This window comes from Ptychodera flava, chromosome 17 (assembly GCF_041260155.1).
Source record: "Ptychodera flava strain L36383 chromosome 17, AS_Pfla_20210202, whole genome shotgun sequence".
Classification (NCBI taxonomy): domain Eukaryota; kingdom Metazoa; phylum Hemichordata; class Enteropneusta; family Ptychoderidae; genus Ptychodera; species Ptychodera flava.
In genome coordinates this window covers 19,088,344-19,115,873 of record NC_091944.1, presented here as the reverse complement: position 1 = coordinate 19,115,873, position 27,530 = coordinate 19,088,344, and the positions used below count along the sequence as shown (strand labels likewise).

General features: G+C 34.9%; 1 protein-coding gene across 12 annotated transcripts in view; it reads right to left on the bottom strand.

The window, feature by feature from the left end:
• LOC139115703 (potassium voltage-gated channel subfamily KQT member 1-like) overlaps nt 1-27,530 on the bottom strand; it is a 348,427-nt gene that overhangs the window by 262,173 nt on the left and 58,724 nt on the right. For all 12 annotated transcript variants that reach the window (XM_070678010.1, XM_070678011.1, XM_070678017.1 and 9 more), the window contains exon 2: nt 17,134-17,221. The gene's annotated coding sequence lies outside the window, so the exon portion shown is untranslated. The remainder of the gene's footprint in view (nt 1-17,133; nt 17,222-27,530) is intronic.

Genomic DNA, 27,530 nt, shown 5'->3' with positions numbered 1-27,530 from the left:
GAACTGTCCGAAAACATAGAGTAAAATTTAAAAGACGACAAGTAAACTGGCACTCTGGCTTTCATTGTCTGTCTTTTTCTTCAGCTCTGTCTCTCTGTCTGGCTGTCTTGCTGAATGTGTTAACTAAGACCAAGAAAGCAGAGTCTAACCGTTTCGGTTTCGCGTTATTGCTCTATTTCAAGCCTTTTTAACGATTATGGTGCTTAAACAGCTTGATACCAATTTCACATTTATATAGCAAATTCATATTTTCTGCTATTACTTACTACAAGCATCGTTACTGAGCAAAGACCGTGCTAAAATAGATGTTAATAAGTCTTGTCATTGATTAACCTTATCCATTCTCGTATGTGCATTGCCTGTGTTAGATTATCATATAATCACAAAACTAAACGAAGCATACAGTAAGATGAAGGTAACAGGATTCTAAAGAATGACATCGCATTGACCTCTGCACAAGTTCGACACTTCTGTAATCTTTAATTTACAGGAAATGTAATCGGTGTCACAGAAAGAAGAATAATATCAGTTTTTCATGTACCATGGAACTCCTGAAACACATCAGAAAATAAGTTAACTGAATAAGAACAATCATGTTTATGACAATGGACACATTCAGAGTAATCGAATCAGCTGTATTACAGTAGGTTTGATGTGATACACATCAGTTGTATAGTAGCATTGCATAGGTTTGGTGAGGATCACTTGAAACGGTTTTGATATCATCTACCGTGTCATTAATTGCATCTGTAATGTAAGCGCAAAATCACCCTTGATGGACGCAACTCAAAGGATGGCATTGAATTTCACGTCTTGCCCATCATTCGTACGCAGCTGTCTCTCAAACGTTTTATGAATTCCCTCGAGTAGCTTGTTTCAAAATTACAGGAAGGATATTCTCTAGTGGCATGTGATAAATTTAATCAACAACACCTGATGGCTCTGGAGACACTGATCGATTACTGTCAGCTAATGCTACTTGATAAGTGTAGGCTTTGCCACTCAGCTGATGCCTCGGCAGCATTAGAATAGAAAATAGTACATTAATGATGATTGACTTGCTTAGATAATATACAGAGTTCAGTTGATGGAACAAGTGATATGCGTTTTCGCATTCGTCTTCTCCTCTAATATCTGCCTACTCATCAGAAAGTAAAATTTCATTAACCTCTTCTTTCTATATAAGAAGATCTTGTGGACATGACGAAAAAAAGCTAAATTTGTTTCCACCGTTGCTTCACACACAGAAATTCGTAGGAGTTATTTATTTTGTTCGCTTTGTCTCTAGATCTCAATAGATATCTTTTTAGAACACAGTGAAGGAATAACAAGACCAGGATATACTTATGGCAGATGCTTGCATTGACTTTGTACATTCATTAATCGATGATACGACTATTTAACATAATTCTATGGTTAATAATATGTACATTTACAGGTCTCTGACTTCAACAAGATCTGTAATACCAGGAATATCAAGCATTATTTTCAGTTCTAACAAGACACATCTTCCTTCCTGTGTGCTCGTTGTAGACCTGTACGATGCTTCACAAGGTATATTAAAGATGGCAAGAGACGTGAGAATACCGATTAACAAGCTCTTCACCAAGCCTGCCAGTATTTTGAGGCGTGCACCCTTTATTTGAGCATTCTGACTGCTTTGGTTCAGATGTCATCATTTAGAAAAAGATAGCATTCTAACATAATACGCAAAGTAAAACTTCCCATGCCTTTCATTTTTCTTTTATCGGAAAATAGGGATTCAAATTTATGACAAATGTGTTGTGGAATGAATTCATACACATTTCTAAAGTTCAGCAGCAGAACACATGTTTGAATTTCGGTTACAGATATTTTATATGGGGAAGAATTTTGCACTATATCACGCTACATGCATATCGTGATTGGTTGATTTAGATGGTACACGGCGCAATCGTTTTATTACTCTCCTTGAGGTGCAATAAAAACTCAATACAATAATTCTCTTACATCTACTTTGACCATCTATTACGATAAGACTAATTCAAAGTAATCTGCGCGCGGTAATGAGGATGCGGTGAACTATAATGACCTTGTAGCGACAAATAACTCGATCGTCTCATTGTGCTGCCCTTAAATTAAGTTTGTGAATCAATCAATACATTATCAACAAATAAATCATTTCAGCCGAGAGTACATACCATTTTAAAGTAATAAAATATGGAATTTTATTAAACAGCAATATGGACAGCGTAAACCTAAACATCTGTTCACTCACTTCGCTATTTTTTTCCTATTTGGCATAATATATTTGTTGGTTTGAAAGTTTGCCACATAGGGGCTCATTCTCAATTGCGATACATATTGTAACTGTAGAAAACTGGGGTCTTGCTCAGCCATGTTAGAAATAAATAATGTTCAAGGGTGATCATTTTGATCATTTATTATGAAAGGGCACCGGGAGAAGAAGATTACTACCTACGGGAGGATCTTTACCAGTATTCTTCATGAGTACAACAAGTGGAATTCGAATACTAACAATGGTATGAAAGGAGCAAACACAAACAAGAAGACGAACCAGCAGCTGGTGGCTTTCATCACTTCGTTGGTAAACGTCATGGGGATTAATGTTTCCGTCACTAAGCTGCTATTGTCTGTATCAGTCAGTGTAATTTCATCAGTTTCCGTTCATATTCTTTCAGGTGTAAATGTGCCTCTTATTCTTTGATTGGTGGAACTCTGATTACGGTACATTTGGGGGATGAGGTTGGGAGGGTAATTGGCACGCTACGATTTCTTCACGAAGAAATACTTTGATTGAATGTGATTGTTGTTGTATAAATTAGAAAGGTATGTTTTTAGTATCTCTGCATCGACGTCTGCTTTTGAAGCCATCAATATATTTGGCTACAGTTTAAAATATTTCAATCTTAACTGGACGACAAAGTACAATATTAGTTGTCAATCATTCACTTAAGTTACAAGTGTTTGGCTGGAACTAATAAATCACTTCAGAACAGAAGAAACGTGACAATTTTTATAATATTTTAGGTGACTTAGTTAAAATGATTATCCCATGCTTATATAATTACAGCAATACAAAGCGCCATACTATATCATTCATTGCTCTGCTGTTGATGTTTGCTTTTGCGATCATTTCATTTTTTTTCAAATATTAATAGTAATCTTGATTAAATTAAATTAGAAATTAGTGTTCACAATGCTTTTGTGATGCATTACATGGATGTGAACTGAAAACATTTCTTTACACTCAACACTCACTCTAACATCAAGTGAATGCAATACGGAAATTAAAAATACCACTCTGAATGAAAATTCGGCATTGATGTATGATGATAAATGGCACAATCAGCGACCAGTTATCTAACTAATTGCAATTTACCGAAGGGTGTTACTGTTGCTGCTTACGACAAGATAATGGCTGTAAACTAAGCGGTGGGAATTTTCACCGATGATATGAAATTCAGTCATTTCTCGATCAGATTCGAACTCCCAACCTACTCCCTCTAGAAGTCCGCGATCACAACCACTCAGCTACGTCCCTATCTCTAGAAAAGGTGGTTCAATAAAACAATCACAATAGGCATTAATACTGCACATTTTTGTAAGGCATTCACGTTCATACTTTAGCTAATATACTACAAGAAGAGCTAACTTATTACAGCTACAAAGAAAAACGTGTCACTTCTAATGGTAGTAACCATCATTATAAACGTTTCATCTAATAAGTGAACAGAAATACACCTCGTTTAGGATAATGTTCACTTTTCGTACAGGTAAACCATCTCTCAAGTAATCCTGAGTCTCGCTGTGAAAGTTACCAACAAATCCTACAGTTGATCTATATCATCAATGGTTCACTTGGTGGTTAAAACTGATACCAATTTTGCAAAGCAGACGTGGCACCAAAAACTTATACAATGTTTCAAAATGCTGTAGTCTTCAAAAGTTGCAGTAAAGGTAATTTCCTAAATCTAATAAAAAACTGCTAAATGTATTCAAACTGACAACGTACGGCACTTAGTTACCAACAGCGAAGACATCGCAGCCAAAACCGCACAGCTAAATATTTACCCTTGAAAATAAGCGATTCAAGCATTGCGGACAACTAAAACACGATTCTACTTGATACAGTATGGTGTTAAGGTTGCAAATTTAACAATGTCCCTGCATTATCATATGTCGACACAAACCTTAGTGAAACAATTGACATCAGAGGTATTTAACGCATTAGGCGCTATTAACAAAATTCATTGTTTGCCGTCCGCGTGCTGGTAGGTTTTCAGAGATAATTAAGACAACAAACACAATGTTAACACTATTACAAATAAAAATATTATTTTTCCAAAGGAACCAAATAAAAATTGAACTTATGTTAATACACTTGTTTTTGTCTGTGTTTGGTTTTTTTCCCTGGCTGACTGGTAGGTTTTTTAAAAATCCAAGGACCGCAAACAAAACATTTTCCTCAAATGGCCTTAGCAAGGGAGATGAATAGGGAACATAATGGCAGCATCACCAATCGGCAAAGATAGAAAACGTAAATCCTATTGAGAAATTTCTGCAATTTGGATACTTTGCTTAAGTTTAACGGCATGGCACCTTTCTCATCATAAAATTCAGTATTACGAATACAGTCATTTACCAACAATACATAAGTTTGATCTCTGTGCTGAGCAAACCAACTGTACAGTCAGTTCACTAATTGTGCCTTTGGCTAATCTGTGGACAGTTTGAGTTAATATTTGTGCAAGGTCACATTTCGTTTCATGCCGCGCTAATCACAGATTAAAAAGTAAAGACACTGTGAATGTCTATGAGTGATTCATTTCCTCCGTCAATTACTCTGATTGAAAATATTCCCAATATCTGCATGTTTGCACAACCAAGAAATTAGGTAATCATTATATGGTGCAGCCTCCCCGGAAATGAAGACAATGATAAGGGGCCGTACTGGACATTGGCGAACACATTTAGAGACTCAATTTCGTCAGATAAGAGCATGTATCTGTGAGTTAAACAGCGTTGTGGTACAGCGCAATGCACCCTAAATGGATAATTTTATGCATAATAGAGAAATAGAGTTCATATGTTGTTGAAATATATTTTCTGTGCATGTCATGAATCCAGTGAATTTCTTATTTATGATAGAGAAATGGCAAAAGTCTATATGTAGAGATACTGGTAGGTTTATTGGAAGGGAAATTGTTTTGAATTTGCGTGCGCATGGCTTTCGTTTTTTTATTGTTATAAACTGTTTCGAAAAATTTGTATGAAGAAAGTTCATGCACACGAAGTATAGAGAGAAGTGTCTATGAATTAAGTTAGTGTTATTTTGGTTCTTATCCAATATGGCTGAAACTTACGATGTTTCGGTCCTAATTCAACATGGCCGACTTTGAGTCATTTTCAGCAGCAGTCAATGGGTCTACCACTCTACCACTGCATTCAAATAGTATTATCTGTGAGTGTTAGCAGTCATTAGGCATGACACAAATGAATTTTTTTTACTCTGTGACACTTGAACCTGTTTAAACGTCTGTCTTATCATGCTGCACATTTTCATTGATAACGAGCACCTAACTTTCAAGCAAAGTACTTTGAAACAAAAGAAAAGTGGGCAGACATTCAGATGGGCATACCGGTATGTGATAGTCGTGTAAATTATTTAGAAATGGCAAAATGCTTGCTTGATATGATCTTTGATTTACAAATACCTAAAATATTACCTCTAAACAGTTTATATATTTATGGCAGCATAACCTGGCATGAAAGAAATAGGTAAACCAATCATTGAATGCTAAATGAATTATCCAGCAGCTGGATTTTACAGCAAATAATGGTAAATGACATGTGATGTCATTTATTTATTTGCACTAACTGTTGGGCATGACTGGAAAAAATATCAGTGCAAAGATATAACAGTTACATTTCAGTAATAATTGATATATTTCCTGATATATGTTAAAAATATCTTCAGTTTTAGTGCCGTTTTGAAGTCGTAGATATCTGAAGAGCGATAGTAAAGTAAGATTGTAGGTCATAAAGTATCTTCTTTTTTAGATATATGTACGTAAAATATCGGGTTTTAAAAATGAATTGTGTTTGACAAGAATCATTGATAGGTATCATTTAACACAATGGTCTTTCATGTTCTAGATGTTCTTTGGCAATGATTAATAGCTGGCAGGGTTGTCAGGTCAACCTGCCTGAGATACTGCTAGCTCAAATACTGCTTCCATGCAGATGTTATAAAATTGTCAAATCAGTTTCTTAACATTCGTGAATGATTACTCGAACATCACCTGTCGACCTTCACCTTAGCTCAGTGCAATTTGAGGGTCGAAACTACGAATACTTGTTGCCTGCAGTTATATGACCATGAAAATTACATGTTAACAATAGTCCCATGCCAGTGTAAATTACTGTGAACATCCATTTCACATGTCAATAACATCCTAGGCCCGTTGATTTGATTGGAAGCATTGTGAACATCGTATGTCAATGTGCCCCCTTCCACTTACTACTTTCACTACAAGATATGAAAGTGCAAATGTTGTTTACTCTATATCACAAATCATCTCCTTGTTTCTACAAAATTAGTGGAGTGTCAACAATGTCTGCAGATGGATTGCCTTGTGTTTGTACATTGGAAAGGCACTCAGAAATTGGAAATGGATAATAGTCAACGAGGAAATTGATTACCAGTACAGATCCCGGAAAAGCTTTCCATACAAGCTCAAACAATTCCACTGTAATTTTCAGACTGTGCAGGGTTTTCCCTTCATGTCGATCTAATTGTACTTAAAATTAATATTGTGAGCGAGAAAAGCATTCACACATAAATACGGTATTAAGCATTTTCAAAGCAAAGAGGGTGAAGGCCGAATATTTCTACCGATTTTTATCACTCAGCAAGACCTTTAGCATCATTGGTGCATCACACTTGACACTCAAATAGGTCACAAAGTACAACAAGAAATCAGTTTATGAAAAACATGATACACATTGTAGGGTTTTGTAATATGCCATACATGGTTTATGTCAAGAGAGAATTTCAAGAAGTTTTCCGTTCCTCATCACCCAGAATGGTTGACATATATTTTGAGATTCAGGACAAATTTTGTACCCCCCACAAGTCTTTTCTTGCAAAACTTCAACTATGAACACAAACTACTTGATATAGCTGCAACGGTTTGTGTTTGGAGATCTGAACGCAACAAAGACAGATGGAAATAAATTGAGGACTACAGGATGTAACAGTGAAGACGGGATGAGCAGGCAATATGTCAAAACATGTGATTGAAAAAGTAATAAATGCTGATCTATAAACCATCCTCTGTTAAAATAGCAGAAAAGCGATAGCCTGGTGACAGGCCGGGGTTATTATGACTGTCAAAAGTTAATGAAAAAAAGGTTTATTGACAGACATTTGAACGCTTTCCACGTCGACCAATCAATCATAGCTTTGTGTGGCACTGTGTTTCTAAGCAATATTTCCAGTACTAAACCCATAAAATGTCATGATATTGCTTACTTAGGATTTTAAAACTTATATGGTCCACCTATACCTCCTGGATTATGCAGTGAGCTTTTGCAAGTATCTTATTCACCGAAGGCAATTTGAGTTTATGTGTTTAATATCAGTGTCTGTTCAAAATCTGCACATCAAAGATACAAGGCAGGAAGGAGTCTGGACAATCTCATGCACTCTAACTTTACAGAAATCTTGGCTGATCATTATACAGTAGACAAACATGAAGTCCTCAGTAATCCTTAAATGCAAGGTTGTGATCATTTTGCACAATATTTTTCCCATCAAGATTTCAGTAATGAACATTGGCTTGGTCTTGGTCAGCAGAGAGAATTAAAAACGAAAATATTACAGTAATTTAAGAGTATTGACATGTTTTCAGAGATCAAAGTGCTATTTGATTCTACAGTTTTAATTTAATAGCTTATACCTCTTGCAATTCATTTTGAATGTAATTTGTTGCTCTGAAATTTATTATTAAAACAAATTCTTTCTGGAACTGATCATCTGATGTTACAATGACAGTATATGGCTAACACTGCAGTATTGTCACCACACAGAGACAAAATCACCACCTGTGAACATCATTTTCGTAATATTTGGTTGTTTCAGAAATCATGACATTGTATTCAGCACCTTGCATCATGCTGAGACAGTGGTGAAGAAAAGGTGTTATGTCCTGCTTTATGAAGTAGTGGAGAAAGAAAAAGAAGAATGAACTTTGTGATACTTACAGGAACACATGCTAATGGACTCACACCTGTATGTATCTCATGCACTGTGATCATTGATGCAGAGTACAGCTAAGCTTAATATTGGAAAATAATCACATCGTATATCATCAACACTGCTTGAGCTTATGACCGACTTTTAGAAAGTATTTCATTTCCTCTTGACACATAAACAATGCCATAAAACAGCAACTTTTCCCTTTGGAGAACACCATTATCTACAGGGTCACGCTGTGTGCACACCAACTTTATACATTTATGTAGTTGCAAGGTAGACTCTGTGGTACAAGTAACTGGTATTTCAGTTGAGACTTACATGATAATATATGATAACATACTTACTTAAATGTATAGTTATAAATAAATAGTTATTTAACATATCCTTTGAGTTAACTTTCCAATGAAAAATACCTGCTGCAGTTTGCAATCTGCTTTGCATATGGAATGTTGAAAAACCATTTGAAGGAAAAACTTATAAAATAGTTATCTTGTATTGGACAGGATGAGTGCATCTGAAGAGATGCTAAATACCAAGTAACACTTTGGACTATACGGTCTTTTACTGACATTTGGTTTTATCATTTCCAACTTTTTTGTGGCATTCAGTGCACCTAACAGACATAAAGCTAGTTTGCTTTGGATGAACGTGTGAATTGACTCAATACACACAGTACTTCAAACTCTGCTCCGAAGCATTGATGGAAGCATGCCATTATTAACCCTTTGAGCGCCAAAGTCAATTTTTCTTGCCCTTACAAAATATACCTCAGTCAATTTTTGTCAGGTGTTTGCCAAAATTTTGATAAACAATTGTGGCCATTTGGTTCAAAGTTATCCAAAACATATAGAAAAGTTCATAAAAATTGGTAAAATGTTGCACTAAAATTTTGGTGGGAAAAATACAGCACTCAAAGGGTTATTTAAGGTACACTTACTAGAAATTTATCCACTCTGTAAAATTATTACTTTATTTGGCAAAATTAATTGAATTTGTTTCATTATGATTAAAAGTTTTCATGAATGTACAAGTAAGAAGAGCTCTTAAAATTGTCTTGAAAATGACTAAATTAAAATTTGTAAAGACAATAAATTGAAGTATATCACCCTGCTGGCTAAACATGTCATCAAAAATACCTCATGTTTTATATATTAACAGATAAATAAGATGTCATTGAAGTTACCTCATTCCCTCTCTTTCTTTGTAAAAGCATACTCACACAAACATCTACCTGCAAAAGCAATAGAATTATGTGTGCACTAAAAAGCTGTTTGGAATGCTGGTTCCAGTTTGACCATTTTGGGGGAGCCAATAGAGGATTGTCCAAATGTGTATCATACATATATCAGTACGTGAGATTCCAAAGGCCGTCAAAGTGTGCAATAAATCATGCTCCATGGTGGCTGGAAAAATCAGAAGCAAGATTTTTGTTACGGGTATATCACATTGGCCATACAGACTGCTTGGTCAATTCCATACCTCAGTTAAAATGTAATATGTAAAATTGTAAAAAGCTTAATTATGAATAACTGCAAAGTACACATGAGCATTAATACTACACATCTCCCTCCACTTGGCAGTTTGTGCAATGGATAACCTCTTAAGTATGTTGGTACACTAAGTTGATATGGTGTTGAGGTGTGAATGATTCTCTAGCCTCAAAGGTGACAAAGTCTGTTCATTTAGCCAACATTTAGCAATATGGAATACATGACTTTATGGTCCTACAGGCAACATGTGTGTGATCTCGGGAAAAATGCTGATATGACTTATGTATGATAGTATCTTGTCATAAACAGGGATTTGTAGTTTTTACCAAGCCTACAAGCATGTCTTTTGACATGTTATAGGTTCAGCTAGAAACTTAATGAAAATGCTAATGCCTTTGCAGAAATTCTCGTTGTCCTAACAGGACACATAGCACATAGAAAGAAATGAAGAATGAAGGTAGGTCTTGTTTATCTGCTGTAAAATGCATGACTCTGTTTATCAAATTGCTCAGAAAATAACTCTAGTTACTGTTGACTTTAATTCACATAGTCTGAATATGGTTGTAAAGTATTGCCAAAGTACAGCCTTCTATGCAAATGAAAAATAGTCTATCAGATGGAATATGTCAAATAACTATCGGAAGGAACACTGATAAAATAGTTCACTTGTATTGAACAAGATAAGTACATTATAAAAGATGCAAAACATCTATATTACTCGGCTACTGTACAGATAAATAAGATGTAAAAAGGATACAAAGTATTTTACCGACATTTTTTTTTATTCTTTCCAACTATTTTGAGGCATTCAATGCATCTGGCACACATGCATAAAGCCGATTTGCTTTGGATCAATGTTTTCCTAGACTCAATACATACGGCACTTCATAATTACCTCTGCAGCATTGATGAAAGCTTGTCATTATTGATCAAGGTAGACTCATTGAAAATTAATCTGCTCTGTAATTAGTGCTTTATTTGGCAAATTGAATTCGCCTGTACTTTTCTCATTAGGATTAAGATGTGAAATTAATTACCAGCAAGTAATGCACTTAAAATGGTCTGAAATTGACTACAATAATTTGAAAATTATGAGCTGTCGCCAGCTAAAATATTAAACAATGGCATACATGATTCATGATGAAAAAAATTGGTGAGTGTATATTTCCTTTTTCAAGGAACTGTGTCTGGTCTTTTTAGACTGCTCTTGTGAAAATGTTGTGAAACCGTACACAATATCTGCTCTCTAACTACATAATCGCACTGAATGTCACAGACATTACCTTGTTTAGTACGATTATGCTACCTTGAATTTTTTATAAAAATGGGCGCTCTTAGAAAGAACCTACAAAGACGTCCTTAAAATGTGAATGCGAGCAGTACTGGTTATATCATACCCTGTACTATGATAACATACGGAAATACCAGTTTCATATCTATAGATTGAATTTCAAATATTAAATAAATAAAGTTCACCTTTGAAATGATGACATGTTAATGGTACATTAATAAAATATAGAATTGATGTGTTGGCTCATAATGGTTAATTGCCGTTTTCCTTTAAATTGAGAAGTGCAAATGTTAAATATCTATAAAGATGATGAGTAGGTAGCGAAAATGGCCAAAATACGGATGATGGGTATGGTGAAATTGGGACACTATCTGTGTAAGTGAGTTATAAAGATGTAACGTATGCGTGTCTGAAGTATTGAAATTCAAAGAGCTTGAAATAGATTGAATTCTTTCACCTCTATGGTTTGGTGTAATCCCTTTGTTTTCAATGGCAAAGTTGGACCCCTACACACTTAAATGGAGGTGTCAGGGTTACAGTGGCTGAATCTTTGAGAAATTTATGGCCTCTGATCTACTTCTCTAACGTCACACAGTAATCAACTGAAAACTGCACATTCATTTTCCTGCAATTGTCTTGTACCTACTTTTACAGTGGCGAGCGAGGCAGATTTGACATTAAGTGGAGCTTGATATTGATAAGGTTGTAGTATATATTACCTGCTTTGTTCTTAAATGTACACCATTTGTTTCAAATATTGCTTCGCTAGTGGCAGGTTCTCAAAGACAAAAATAATAAACCACCACACAAACTCTTTACACACTGAACAACCAGTTTCCTATTTAATTAGCTGCAGGCTTGTCTTATCAGTTACAGCTGTTTACTAATTAATGAAATCTTACAACACATTGGAAATTACAAAGCCACAGACCGATACAGATACAGCCGCACAAACATGGCGTGCTGGGTATAACTTGTAACTTTAGAATGAAACACTTGACCACAAGTTGGAACCCAAACCTCGCTAGCTCTTCCAATGGTGAATATATCTTTGACATGCAGACATCGGGTCTGTGACGTGTACATGAAAAATATGGTTAAAAACAAGATCTGATGGGAAGAGAAGCCTGGAATTCAACACTGAATCGTCCAAAAGAAGATGACATCAAAACCTAACTGCACAGGACAGAGACTTAAGAGTGGACTTGTAACAAAATTAATCTTAGTATTTCATGTCTAATTCTGTAACTCTGGAGATTTTGTGTCGATTGTGTCGGCTTTGATTCATCTGTCAAAATTCTTTCCAACAGAAGTTGTAATGTTCCTCACAAAGCTGTGTCTGAGTTTGCCTCACTTGAGCAGGAAGACATCGCTGAACAATATGCAAATTAGGAAGGTGAAATACAAGGACAGCAAAAGTGTACCTGTAGCCTTCAAGCTAGTGTTAGCTTTCATCTGCACATGGCTTAATCAATAGCGGAGTGTCTACCTTAAAGTCATCTGAGACAAAATGGTTTGACTTAATATATGAAGGCAAGATATTATAAAATTTTGTTTGATCATCATCAATGCTGTTTGCCTTATCTCACTTGGTACTAAGCAGAGCAATACCTTTGCACACAATCACATTGTAAAACCTCATTCTTGTAGAATTCTAAATGTAAAAGCTCTTCCTTGTAAAATTCTACATGTGACATTTAACAAAGTGCAGTGAACTGAAATCTACATAGACTCATGAGAACCTGTGACTCTTCTCTGTATCATAATTCTGTACATTTCACTTCTGCCAGTTGCAACAATGTTCCTGATAACATTGACCTTCAAAGGTTCAACAGCCGACTTGAAGACCTTAGTAACAGCCTACTGCTGTAAAAAGTGACAGGAGTACAAACACAAAATATCATTTAACTTAATGAATATATCGCAGCAGCAATAAAAAGCCTGGCAATTAACTCCTATTTTATGGTTTTGGCTACTCAGTTGATGTACTGTGACACCATTATACATAATGCATTTCAACTTTCGAATCATTAGAGGCCAGGATACATATTGCATTTAAGAAACTATTTGTTGCAGAATATATCAGTCGTCAATAATGCTTTTCGTCACCAATAATTTCACAGCTATACAGTACTCTCTCTCAGTTCATATCAATAAATCAAATTTGTGAGATAAAATCAAATGATCACTTGGTTGCCTGTACACATGCTGGAATTACAATCAGTATGGGCCCATGTATCAAATGTGATGAAATAAATTAAGTTGTTTTACCTGATTAAATATGATTCTACTGTGCTACATGGTCTGTATTACAAAACCATTAGATTTGAAGTGAATCACACAAAATTTCTCATTTTTCTGAAGGTGTTTGTAGATATTTGAAAGATGTTGTGGTTTTCTTCCATGTGGCATAGTTTGGGAAAAGAGCAAGGATATCCTTCTCTAGTTTCTTTGAAGATATATTGGACAAATGTCAACAAACCAAAGACATCAGAAGACACCCCTGTTGCTGTACAATTGCTTAAAATCATCTATGTAAGTATTAAATCTAACCCTTTCTTTTTCACGCTTCAGCCTGGTACACCACATGGAAGTATCTTTTGAACAGTGTTACAGAAATCTCTTAGACTTATACTGAACTGAAAATCATTACCCTTTAACTTATCTACATGCTCTCAATAGGAAGCACACTAAAGGAGTTTTCCTAGCAAAAATTGGTTCTACAATTCAAATCATTTAGTCAAATTCCAGAAACAGATTTTATTCAAATCTTGTCCATACATAATATACATTCATATGCTGAATACAGGTTGAATATGCATTTTCCAAACCAGTTGCAAATTGGAATGGATGAGCCGTCTAGGAAGGGGAGGGCTCGCCCTCACAGAAGATGTATCTCGACCCCTCATGGATGTAAAACATGTGATATCTGAAAAATAGCAGGCAAAAATTTGAGCATGGCTAGTATATTTGGCCAGCATATCTGGCTAAGAATAAGCAAAACTGAAAATGCTAAATTGTTAAACTGTATTCTTCTCACATTATAATAACTCTTTTAAAAATACTATAATTAACTCTTCATATTCCATACATTACATGCATAGATATGGATGAGACACACTCAAGTAAAATGAATCTTAAATACTCTGAGAACACGGGAAATGTCTAATCCCCATTCAAAAATTCCAAAACTTAAACCAAAATTCAAAGCAATGCAATGCACTAAGAAAGTACAATACTTTTCAGTGAGTTCACACTATGCCCCGTTAACAATCAGGGATACATAGGGTGAAGTGTGTACTGCCTCTTAGGCATTGTTTGGTTGGGTACGTTAAGATAGACGTACAAGATATCAATAACTCTCATTTCATGAGCAACTGATGGCACGTTATAAAGTTCTGTTTAAAAAAAAATACATCAGTATAGCTCACAATTATTCTGAAAACATATCTTTGTTGAAGACTTTTTAATCAGAAGTTTCTCTTTTGTCTTGTAATGATGTAGATCTTGATAGAAGCAATCCATATATTGCATCTGCCGGTTGTTGGTGTTAGCATGACTACATTCTAATGAAGTATTTGCAATTTGAACACTGCTTCATAAACATGATCAGTGCCCATTAGACTGTGAAACATGCCGTTTCTTGGTGAAAATTTTAATGTATCTCATAAGTCACACTTTTTCATACTTTGAATTCCACTCTTGGCATTTTATTACACCTTGGTGTGGTGAAATGAAATAAACTAATTAGGGACACATTAATTTATCGCCTGAATCCTGCCCAGACTCTTTCATCCCTAATGACCCATAAACTCTTACATTTTTCACACTAGACACCTGTGAACTTTTGATCTTTTGAGTTTCTTTCCATAATTGAGGAAGGTAAATGTGTTGTCCAAATAACTAACTATTGAAAAATTTTACGAGCCATGACTACATTTAGAACTTTAGTAATAAGTTACACCCAAAGAACATTTGATGTTTTGAGTTTGCATCTATTATCGTTGATGGTAAATGTGCCGCCCAAAGAATCAACTTTTGAAAATTTTATGACCAGTAAGTTATATCTAGAAATTAGAGAAAAAACTATTATGTGGTACATGCAGTTACATCTGTATGCATACATAAGTTAAATATGCAAACACCTTTTCTACATAATTAAATACCTATTCTCAACCACAATACATTTCTCAAAGGTCATAAATATTAAAATTTACAATATACATCAACTTCTTATATTTGATAAAATACTTCAAAATTTTCCCTATAACGAAAGACCAATAAATTTAGTGATACTTATGTTACCTGTCATACATACTTCCATTCATATATGCATACTCTGTTGCCTGAGACTTCCCTAGGATTTATGGTGTCAAAAAGGTCAAACCTATCTGTTCTGGAATATGGGTCCAATACAGCGTAGGAGAAAGATTACCATTTGAACTGAAGTATACCTGCATGCACTACACGTCTCATCTGGTTCAAATAAGTCTTTGGATTACAGTGAAAATATTTGTGTATGACCATGAAACCTAGAGGTTTAAGGCCCAAGTCTGATTAAATTTCACTTTCAGTTTGAATGAAGCTCTATCTATTCAAACAGCATGTTCAAATTTAAAAATCTGACGGCAATGAGGACAGCTTTTGCTGATATCGTAAACCTGCTGTTATTAAACATTTTGTGTGCATATGATGTGAAAGCGTCTGGTTAAACTTACAGTTTGATTGAACTGAAAATGACAGTAAGCCCAGCACTGTTGTCTCTTTCAACCAGCAATATAATGAGCATGGATGCTCCATTCAGAGTAGTTTGCTGATTTTATTTGGTCATTTTGTAGATATGTGCTAATAGTTTAGGATTCCTCCTTTTCAATTCCAGGGTTTTCCCCTACAGCAAAGGTCGATTTAATAAACTGTAATGTACAATGCTAACAATAAATGAAAGGTTATCAAGGTTACGACAACAGATGTACAACCTGTCTATGTAGAAGGTCAAATCATTTGGCAACTTTTGCTCTTTATGATTTTATTAACAGTGGGTTCAGTTGCAGACGCAACTTACTTCAGGATGTTCTCTGAGTTTCATGACTTTGTTGCCATTTATGTCAAACCCTTCTTTGTAAAGCTGAAGTGTTGCCTGTGTTTTACACCATGACATGAAGTTTTACTCCTCAAACCTAAAACTCAGACAAGCCTGCATGTTGAATTAACCACAACAAATTAACATTTGAAACATTATTTTCAATTGTCAACATATAGAGACATATGAGATGTGAAACATGTAATTTCTCCTGGGAATACTGCATAGAGGTTACATATATATTCTTTAACATATTTTTAACTTTACATTTTATTCTAACAAATTTAAGAGAGACTAAGGGTAAAATTATTAAATAATAAAATTTTAAGCATGATATTTTGCTTCGGTTTTTCTATTTGTTCATAAAAATTAAAACAGCATGATTAGTACTGTAATACACCTCAATAAAGGCAAAATAAATTTGGTTTGTTTCTAATCCTATGCCTCAGACAAAATGATGATATTATAAACACATCTTTCTAAATTTCTGCTTTTTCGCTCTCAAGATCGAACTACAAACACAACAGACTACGACTGTGAATGCCACTGTAAATCTGACATACAGAAAGGTGATATGTTCACCATTCAGAAGTGTACAATGGGTATACATGTATGTGCTATTTCCACAGACATCCACTCTCACTACCACGTTCAGCTCACTCTCAATGTTTTTACATTGAATATCTTCAAGCAAAGATGACAGAGACACTGACACGGCTGGTCTAGATTGACACATCAAGGTAAGAAAATAACCTTGTTCTTTTTTTAGCATGTATACACAAATCCTTACCCTCAGTGTACTGACATATCACTTTGATTGTTAAAACCTGTTTTGTTATCCATCAGTATCATGTCTTTTGATAAACTGTTTAGAGAGAAGATTGAATATAGATAACTGGCAAGAGTTGATTGTGTGAGTGGAATCCCCTCAGAGATTCAAACTTATTTTGAAAAAAAATGATAACTCAATGACACTATAAATATAATATATGTATACTGTACAGATCACCTTGTCTTCTCTTCAACTTTGCTTCAATCCACGAATCTAATGGTAGTTTGATCCTTTTATCACTTTCTACCTGTTCTTTATTCTTTTCCTGAAATGATATAAAAGGACAACAATTTAATTTTTATCATCCAAACATGCCAATTTTGTAAGTGACTCACAGAAAAAGCAATATTACTTCCAATGTGTATCACATGAGATTCTATGTAATATATTTGCATTTTTGAAAGCCTCCTTGTTATCTTGATGAAAGCTCTGCCTAAACATTGTACACATCATTCAAAAGTCATAGCCTGGGTGACTGTCTGACACTACAAACACTGGCTTAACAGCATGGTGTATGTTCTGCAGTATTTTTACAAGGTTTGATGAACATGACCTAAGATAGCAAATACTAACATTCTGCTGTACTTCGACATAAACCCAGTACATGTGTGTAATGGCAAACACTTAGCCTCTGAACATATTAAAGGGGAAGTTCACCAAGGCTGATTTTCACATGTATGTGATAGCTTTTGGGTCACTTTTCTGGAGAAACCATTTTCCAAATCACAGAGTTTTTACAAAAATGGATAAAAATAGTAGCAGAAGTTGCATTTTAGGGCTTCATCAACTCACTATATTTTGAATGATGGGGAAAAACCACTAAGCTTGGCGCTTTTATCACGTGATATGGCAGGGACCATCTTCCGATGGGTATTGCATTGTCATTCACGTTTACACCAGGCTCTGCGTATTTGCATAACTATTGTTTAAGTTATGCAAATATGCATAGCCTGGCGTGAACATGAGTAAGTGGACAATGCCATAGCCATCGGAAGATGGAACCTGCCGGCACGTGATGAAAGGGCCAAGCTTAGTGCTTTTTCCCCATGATTCAAAATACAGTGAGTTGATGATGCCCTAAAATGCAACTTGGCCACTATTTTATCCATTTTTGTAAAAAATTATGAAACTTATTATGGGCGAAAAAAACGGTTTTTTTTCTGAAATAAATGACCCAAAAGCTAGCACATACATGTATGTAAAAATCAGCCTTCACTAGGTGAACTTCCCCTTTAACTCTTTGAGCGTCAAAGTCAATTTTTACCGCCTTTATAAAATATACTCCAGTCAATTGTTTTCAGATTTTCCGCCACAATTTTGATTATAAAAAACTGTAGCAAATTAAATGTGTCATGTCCATTTGGTCCAAAATTATCAAAAAAAAAAATACAGAAAAATTCATAAAAAATGGTAAAATATTGCACTAAAATTTTGGAGGGAAAAAATTTCAGCATTCAAAGGGTTGGAATGTAGCAGTCAAAAATCCAGTTGTATTTTGCAAGGGACGTGCTGCTTCACTGTCTGAGTGATGCCTTATTGTAGCCATTTATGTGAGTAACTTCAGCAACTATCAACTGACCCCTTGACGCTCAAATTCTGGTACACTCTTTAGTTCTCTTTGGCAAAGAAGAACCTTTCTAGATGGACAGAGAGTACACGCTTAAATAAAATGACTGTGGTTGTTGTAATGGGAAGTTCTATATTGCTCCAACTCTTCTGGTCAAAGGCTCATGCAATAATCAAGAGCCGCTAAAAAGATACTGAAGTTTTCCTCATATGCTGAATGACATCTTTAAAAAGATTATCATCAAGTTCATAAAGTTCCAAGTTGAAAGCCAGAGAGACTAGATTGTTTCCTCAAACAATCAGTAAAAATTTCAAGGTATCAAGATCACAGACTGAGGTGTTACTACTGTTGATAGCATTTATTCTTGATTTTGTTGGTTACATGCACTGAAGAATTGAAAACAAGCAGATTTGCGAACAAATTTTTCTATATTTCTGTGATATGAAAAAATACTGTAAGATTCCAACAGACACTTTTCTAAAATATACATTTGAATTATATGTGATATATTGAATTTTTCTCAAGCCATATAATTCTGCTCTTCATGTATTGTATATGCTAAATTGATTTTTGCGATTCAAGCAATTCTTCTTATCAATATTCCAAGGCAACACTAAGTAAACAAATAGTCTATATAATAGCATAGAAAATGTCCCTTTTATTCCTCAGATTATCACTTGCTTTCACTGTATAAAAGTTACATATTGAGCGGCTTGCAATCATTTTTGACCTTTTCAATGGATTTTCACTCCGTATTATTTGTTTGGATTCTATCGCACCATGGACTAGTATTGATTTTGAAAATGATACCTGGACATACTGTACAACAATGCTTCCATCGAGTCTACTTGTCTTTCTTTCACAAATACTTCTAAAATTCTCAGACACATAAAAAATTGTTCACTAACTCGGAGATAATACCATTGGTTTGTTTGAAAAAAACACTCATGAGGCTTATGACAGACCAGTAGCAATTTGTCAGGAAAAAAATTCATGCTGAGAAACATGATTCTGATAAACCATTCCCCAGCCATGTTTTACGGGGCTAATAGCAAAGGTAATTGTTTCATCATCAATCCATCTCTCTTGGTAGCTGTACACTCTACCCTCTGTTGGCACGGCTTGATAGATCACTTGAATTTTATACCTGTTCATTTTTCAATCGGCAAACTCGGCTGACCGTAAATCTAAGCAAACGAGAGATCAGGTGGAATACAGATCCTTACTTTCGGATCAGAAACCCTAAATCGTTAAATCCATTTTGAAATTTATGTTCACCTATGTGGCATTTGATATTTGCATCTAGCTATTCCAAAAAACGTACTTGTATCTTAAAAGGCTGGAATTACAAACAGCAGTTTTTATGAGAATTCATTTCAAATCAGTGAGTCATTCTATTGCACCATTATAAATTTCATAATTAAATATATCTATAAGATGATTGCAGAACAATGTCACATGGCGCAGTGAATTGAAAGAAAGCTTTCCACATCAGCTACAATGCACTGGCAACTATGTGACAATTAATAGGAATCTTGATAACTTAAACATAATGACAGGTTTTCGATTGTTCATCACTATAATTATTCTTTTCATGATGTGTAATGGCAGCCATACATTGACAATTGTCATAGTGTTGAAAATGACAAATACTAATTTTCAATTGACTGAAAAATAATGATGTACATGTATGATGTATTCAAATCCATGAAATTAAATTCTTGATAATAAATGAGCAAGATGATCTGTGATTGATAATAGTACAGGCAAATGAAATGAAAATCTTTAAATACTTTCAGGTTGACAACGTATCACTTCATGATTAAAGTGAAATATTTCACTTATCAATTCGAATTCTTCATCCCACAGAGTTTAAATTCTTCCTTCGTAGATTCAAATTTTGCTTGCTATGATTGAGGCAAGTACAAAAGTCACAGGGGAGCTATGGCAGATTTAGAAAGCATGAAATTAAATATGTGAATTACATGCAGATGTAAACCATCCGATGAACAAGTCTCTTCCAGTTTTGTAAATTACGTTGACCATGAAGTTTAACAGTAAGTAAAGTCATGGCTTGTCCACATTTTTCTAAATTTTGTAAAAATTTTCACAGAAAATTAACACGCTGACGAGTGTCAATGTATCTAGAGTTGACAATAGATATAATGCAGCAGAGTTTTATGATTAGCCAAGTATGAGATGTGCCATAAAGCTTATGAGCATAACAACCTGTGAAATAGAATCCAGCTGGTAGTGTTGTAAGAGAAACCATATCCTCAAGAACCACAGTAGTAAAGGTAGAGACAGATATTCTGACTCTCAAACTTTTACAATTCTTTTCTGATCTACCACTTGTGGGGGTTCATTTTAAAGCTCTTGGTGTAAGAAAACTTTTCACCAGTTAGTTTTTCAAAAATCGTAAATTTTATTTTTTCTCCATAGAGTTAACACAGGACTGGGGCCATTTTGAATTTTTAAATATCAGTATAAAATCTTGGCTTATTTGTTTCTCTAGTACCAAAATTTGCACCGTGACCCCCGATTTTTATTCTTGATTTAGTAAGAGAATGGCTGAAAGTTTCATTTTAAAGTTTGAGCAAAAATTAAGTCTTTCACTTTCGAGCTGCATACTACCTTAACATGGTTTGTTACTGAAAACTGTCATACCATTATATCATTTGCCTATAAAAATATTATTGGCAATTATTCAGCCCTAAATAGAGAGTAACCTGGTCTACAGCGATGACATCCCTCAGTCATAAATACAAAGATTTCTGTCGAAATTAATTATGAGATTGAAGATCAGGAAACCCATGCAGCTCTAGGAAAAATCCTTCTGGACTAGGCTCATAAGAGAAGAATGTTTGGACAAAAAAGAGAATACTGCTGCTAGAAATTAATGTATGCAAATATTGTCGACATTTCTAATAGCGACGATCATGATTTCAGGTTTGTTACTAAATATAGCTGCACACATGCGATATCAGACACCACTGCTTGAAAGTTGGAAATATTGTTGTTGTTGCAGCTTGTAGTCTGAGCCACGAATTTGTGTGACCTTTAGTATTCTTTGTAATACTACCAGGTTTTATTTTCATTGTTCTTGCAGAAAATGCAGACAAATATTTTATTTGTCATCATTTGTGATCAGCCCTATTAACAAACTTGATTCAGGTCTTCCCTAGGACCCTTCAAACCAAATTGTAAGATATCAGTTAAGGAAAAAGATTTTTACAAAATTATGCGATACATCTATAAGTGTAAATTTTTTGCTAATTTGTAGCAATCTGAATAAGGGCATTTGTGGGAACCTACCTATTACATTTTGATACTACTGTACTGGCAGTGTTTGAGAAAATGTTTTGATCAACAATGGAAAGATAAGCCTAAAAAATTTGCCTATCCAAATTTCTTTATCATTTGAACAAATCTACATCAGGTAATCCCTTGGGACTTGTAACTGAAATATGACAGTGTTTCGACTGGCATTTTCAGGGAACAGGAGCAAAGATAATAGACAAAGGATGATGGACGATAAATCTGCTAAGCTCTCTGTCACTGAGAGTGAGGCTGAAACTGGCTGACAAGAGAACTTACAAAACTAGTTTGTCTTCTGAAAGAAATGTACATGTAGACTGCACTGTTGAGGAACTTGTGATATGTATGTCAAGTGATTTAGAGCTGACATCAGAAGAATTGTGGTAAGACATCTTAAGCAGTATTCTCCCACGGAAATTCTGATAGCATAATGACTAATTTACATAACAATATAATTATTATGTTATTTTAGTGTCTATTGTTCTACCAAAATTAAAAAATAGTGGCCATTTATGTTTTAATTCCTCTGGCGAGAACACTGTTCAGGCAATATTTTGAGATTGTGACAAACTTAAGTGTAACAAAGAATAAAATCTGCTGGGTTTTCTAAGATTTTCCATGATTGAAAAGGATATTCTGAGAGATGTAGAAGACCTTTTAAAGGATAGTTACACTATTTTAAAAATCGTTTACTTGTGGATAATTGCTTTGTATGGCTAATTTTTTTCCCACAGATATTTTTAACCATGCTTTGCAGCAGTGAACAAATTCATACACTCAGTCAGCGGTACATTGTATCACTTTAGAGCTGCACCATTTATTCTTAATCTCTGCAGAGGGACACAATTCACTGGGGCTGTGTATTGAACTGAGACTCGTTAATTTTCATTCTCGGCAACTATCCAGAAATGAGGGTCACGCCAGGGCAACGTATCAGTTTGGCTGGTATTGATGTTTATGCCCCGTGTTGCATCAACTGTTGATATAATCCAGCAAGCACAGAATAATTCTGTTGTTTAAAAGGAACGTGACGATTTTGTGTAATGTGGATATTTCTCCTTGATGTGTGTAGCTAACTTGATACGGCATTGTTGAGAATACTGCTATTCACTACAGCTGTAGTTTCTGCGGTTTTCTTCTCACAGATTTCCATTCAGCAGAACCTTGTAGTCAGACAAGCCATACTATTAGATGGAATGGATGAATTTAGATCCATGAACACAACTGATGATGAAGAAAATACTGCACCTAGTGAATTGAAATCAGTGTGTTCTTTGTTCGTCTGGACACTTTCACACCTATTCCCGAGAGTAAACGTCCAATTACACCACTGATAACGACAGTGATATACTCATGCCCAGCAGTGAATGTGTTGCCAGAATGTATGATCACAGGAGAAGAAAACTTCCCATCATGACAAAATCACTGTACCGTACACTAAAAACAGCACTGAGGAGACCGAAGAAAAGCAGTATCTTGATAAAAACAAACTTATAGGTAAATTTGTGTGTAAAGCTTTCCAGTACATGTATGTGTGAAAATAAAATAGCACTTTTAAAGAAAGCTAAATAATTTGGAGAACAGCAATTTGCTTGTATTCTCTGCAAAAAAATTTCCTGGAAAAAAAACAAGTATGCATGGAAGACAGACATACAATACTTGTGGTTACAAAATGTATAAGAATAAACAGACAGCTACACACTAAAACAAGGCTCTGACATTTTTAATTTGCTGTACAATGTATCATGGGTACAAAAAACTAACATACACAAAAATATTCAATGCTAGTACTGAATCTATCATTATAAAAGACTGTAAGTTTAATGTGATGCTTTTGGACAGGAAGTTGACCCAAACATACTCCAACATTATTTTACTGCCCAAATTAATGGGAAAAAAGCAGTGATTAATATTTGTTGGTTAAATTTCAAAACCAATGAGCGGGGTTACAGGCAAAGTTGATTTTCCTATGAGCTATATTTGATTGAAGGCAACATGTCTTTCCTGACTTTTTTAGACTAAGGGAAATCAGATCTCAACATCTCAAGTAAAATACTAATAACTTGCCCAAACACTATAATTAAGATGCGTAATATGAAACATCTCAATAACACTTTGCTATGAGGGTAAAAAGTTACATGTTTGCTGATTTTGAAGACCAAATTTAATGTGATAGTATCATTCCATTTTTGAGGTTCAAAAAAAAAACCATGAGACAATCTGATGGTATATCAGATATCAGGATCTGAGCAGGACTACAGTTACTTATTCTAAAGGTGCTTGAGTAATTCTAGATGTTAACGTATATATCCTACAAGACCTCACCCTGAAGAAGGAATCAACATTTTGCATGAGTGTTTGCGGGTAAAACAACTGGAATTTTTAACAGATGTTGTTTTTTCAGAGAATAAATTCACACAGTTAAAGAGATGTGATTCAGACGACTGTGTTTGCAGTGGATTTGGTACAGGTAGATGGCAGCAGCAAGCACCTGTGCTTTTTCTCATCCTCAATCAACAATTGGATCCTTGCGCAAACATACTTAATGGACATGTAAACCTCTACAATGGCAAATATTATTACATATTACTGCCAACAGTACACACTGCATTCTATGTTGTCACCACTGACTCTCAGGTTCAGCGAACTAGAAGTAAGTCGTTAAGCCAACGTATAGAAGCTCTGAGATACACGCAGCAGCTGAGCACAGCCAAAACAACCACCATTAAAACTGTTCTGGCTCAGTTAACTTTAAAACTGAAAGGGTTGTGATTCTCACTGCCCTTGCAGATTAATCTTGTGTAATGGAAAGCTACAGACAGGTACCTTTTTCAACCATAGAATAGCATTTCATCCAAATCAGACCAATAACATCTATGCATTTTAACAAACAGAATTTCTGACTCTGCCTCCTCGACAAAATGTGTACATCTTAAGACAGTTATGTGTACATTACCTAAATAAAGTACGGTACCTACATTTTGTCTATGTCACTTCCTTTGCAGAGCAGTTATTACAAAGGACTGTATGTTTAAGGTAGAATGCGCCTCAGAGACAGATATTTAGACCCTCAAATTTTTACAATTCTTCTCTTAACTACTACTTGTGGGTATTCATTTTAAAGCTCTTGGTGTAAGAAAACTTTTCAAAGACTCAGTTTTTGACAAATCGAAAAGTTTTATTTTTTTCCATAGTCAAAAATTGAAAATTTTTATTTTTCTCCATAGAGTTAAGCTGGGATGGCAGCCATTTTGAATGTCAAATATAGGTAAATATTGGGTGTTTTGTAGGTGATTGGGTACCGTACGTTACATTGTGAGTTCGAACCTGATTGTAACCACCGTTTTTGCATGGTGACCCCTGATTTTTCATTCTTGATTTTGAAAAAGGAGGGTCGAAAGATTCCTCGAGAAACATTTGAGCAAAAGTTTCAGTCTTTCATTTTCAAGGAGCATACTACCTTAATGAGATAATATTTAACCTTTTGGATGTGAATACACATCTACATTTTCCTGTTTCTTGCAAGAAGCTCATAGTGTAAAGATGTCTAGTGATAGTTATATTTAGCATGTCGACCATATCCATTAAAATCATGGAACCTAAGAAATCTCTGTTTTCATTAAATCATATTTGTAAAATATATTCTTTAGATACATGTATCTTGCAAAGACTGAAGATTTCAAATTTAGTGTAACTGTTTTTCGAGATTTAACATTTGCACGCAAACAGCTCTTTGCAACCCTCTAGGCAGGAGCTACTTTTCAAGTGCTGTGAAATTCTCTGCAAATTGGAATCGAACAAGTTAATCTCAATGAAAAGAGATTTCAGCATATGCATTGAGATTTATGGGCCCAAACGCGCAACACAGTCCACTTTTAGCGTTGAATGTCAGCGTAATAATGTAAGGCTGAAGCCAATCATGAAAAGATTTTATGAGGAGTAGCAAGCGTCATTCACTGAAATACTTCTCCAATCATATCACAAGCTTCAAAAAGTCTTGAATGCCAGAACCTTCTGGCCATGCTTAGCCAAAATATATTCACATATTTTCTTAAATGAAGTCACACTTGGATTAACCGTACCCTAAAATAATCTGATTTTTGGCTAAAGCTAGCCTTATGCATTGTACAGTTTTTTTAACAATTCAAAAATGTGTGTCATGAGCAACTACGAACTTGTATTAGAGTAATGCTGGTTTGTGCAGTTTGGGCAAAACATAATGTATAGTATATCATATATACTAATCAAAACAAAAACAAAAATTCAGAATTATTTATCACTAGTCAAATCTTATCACTTCTTTTCTTCACTAAGCAGGTAGACCTGCTTGATCAATAAATGTGCTATGTATAAATGGTCGTTGAAGAAAGCATTAAGGAATGGGGTATTTAATGGTGTAAATTGCAATAAAAATTATGAAAAATTAGTGACATACATGTTATGCCAATCGCTGAACTGCATAGCTATTGAATCATTGCTATATTACACACTAAACATAAGGTACATTAAACTCTCTGAAATAGGCTGTTGGTTGTGTGCCTTATGTGCTTTGAACAAACACATTACGGTACAATGTAGGCAATCTGTGTGAACAGAGGTGGAGACTGATAAAAAAGAGGACTGCCTGAGAATGAGCTTTTTGTCTTATTTCGCTCTTTTTCTTCAATAACTTTGAATGACATTACACCACTTTGAAAACAATGGTTTACCCCAGACATTAAAACACCTACGCATCTCAGCTCCATCGTGATGTCAAATACAATCAAGGAAATACAATTCCGGATTAAACGGTAAATTCAATCACTCGCTGCTTTCAGTAAATATCTCGAGAGTCTATAGGGTAAATAGACAGTCCTACCTACAAGTCTATTTCAGGAAGTTGGGCAGTACACATACAACATATGACCAAATTTCCCCTGGCGGAAGGATATACCCATACGAGCCAGGAGGAGAGATTTGCAAACAAGTCTGATCCTTAACATTTACACGCTCTGATGGATACAGTCTGAAAGCACACAATCTTATTTACCTAGGATGTAGGAATAGGTCCTTTTATATGTCATCCATTTTAGGCATATTTGCAGAATCCTGCCAAGATGCCCGAGAAGAAGTGAAATTGCAAAAAGAGTATTTACATAATAATTAGGTTAGAATGTATACAGTAAGTCAAGGAGTTTCCATACAAAGCCACTGACGCAAGGCACAAAAGAGTTGGTTATTTTTCAAATTTCTCGCGACGAAATATCTCATTTGCAGACGTGAACAGGAATAGTGTACTGATAAATCTACCTCTTTGAAACTGTTTATTTATGAATCCTTTGTGACTAGTTTCAGGCTGGCTAGAAAGACTTCCATCACAAATATTTAAAGACACGTACATACCATTGTTTACAAATCTTTGTTAGCAGAAGTGGCTCTTGTAACTTTAACCTAGGCTTAAAAACCATTACAACCTTGCAGACTAACGCTAAGTCAACCAAGTCTATAGATCTTCAAGGATTTAATTTCAACATTCAGAAGTCGCTGTCTTGATCTGCTCTATTATATCCAGATTTGTTGAAAAATTTGAGGCTTTGAATGCACTAACTAAAGAAGGAGTGTTCAACCACAAAACAAAAGATCCTTGAACTTTCTGAGTGAATGCTTGATTTTTTCTCGGTCAATTTAACAGCCGTTTAATATCCATTAA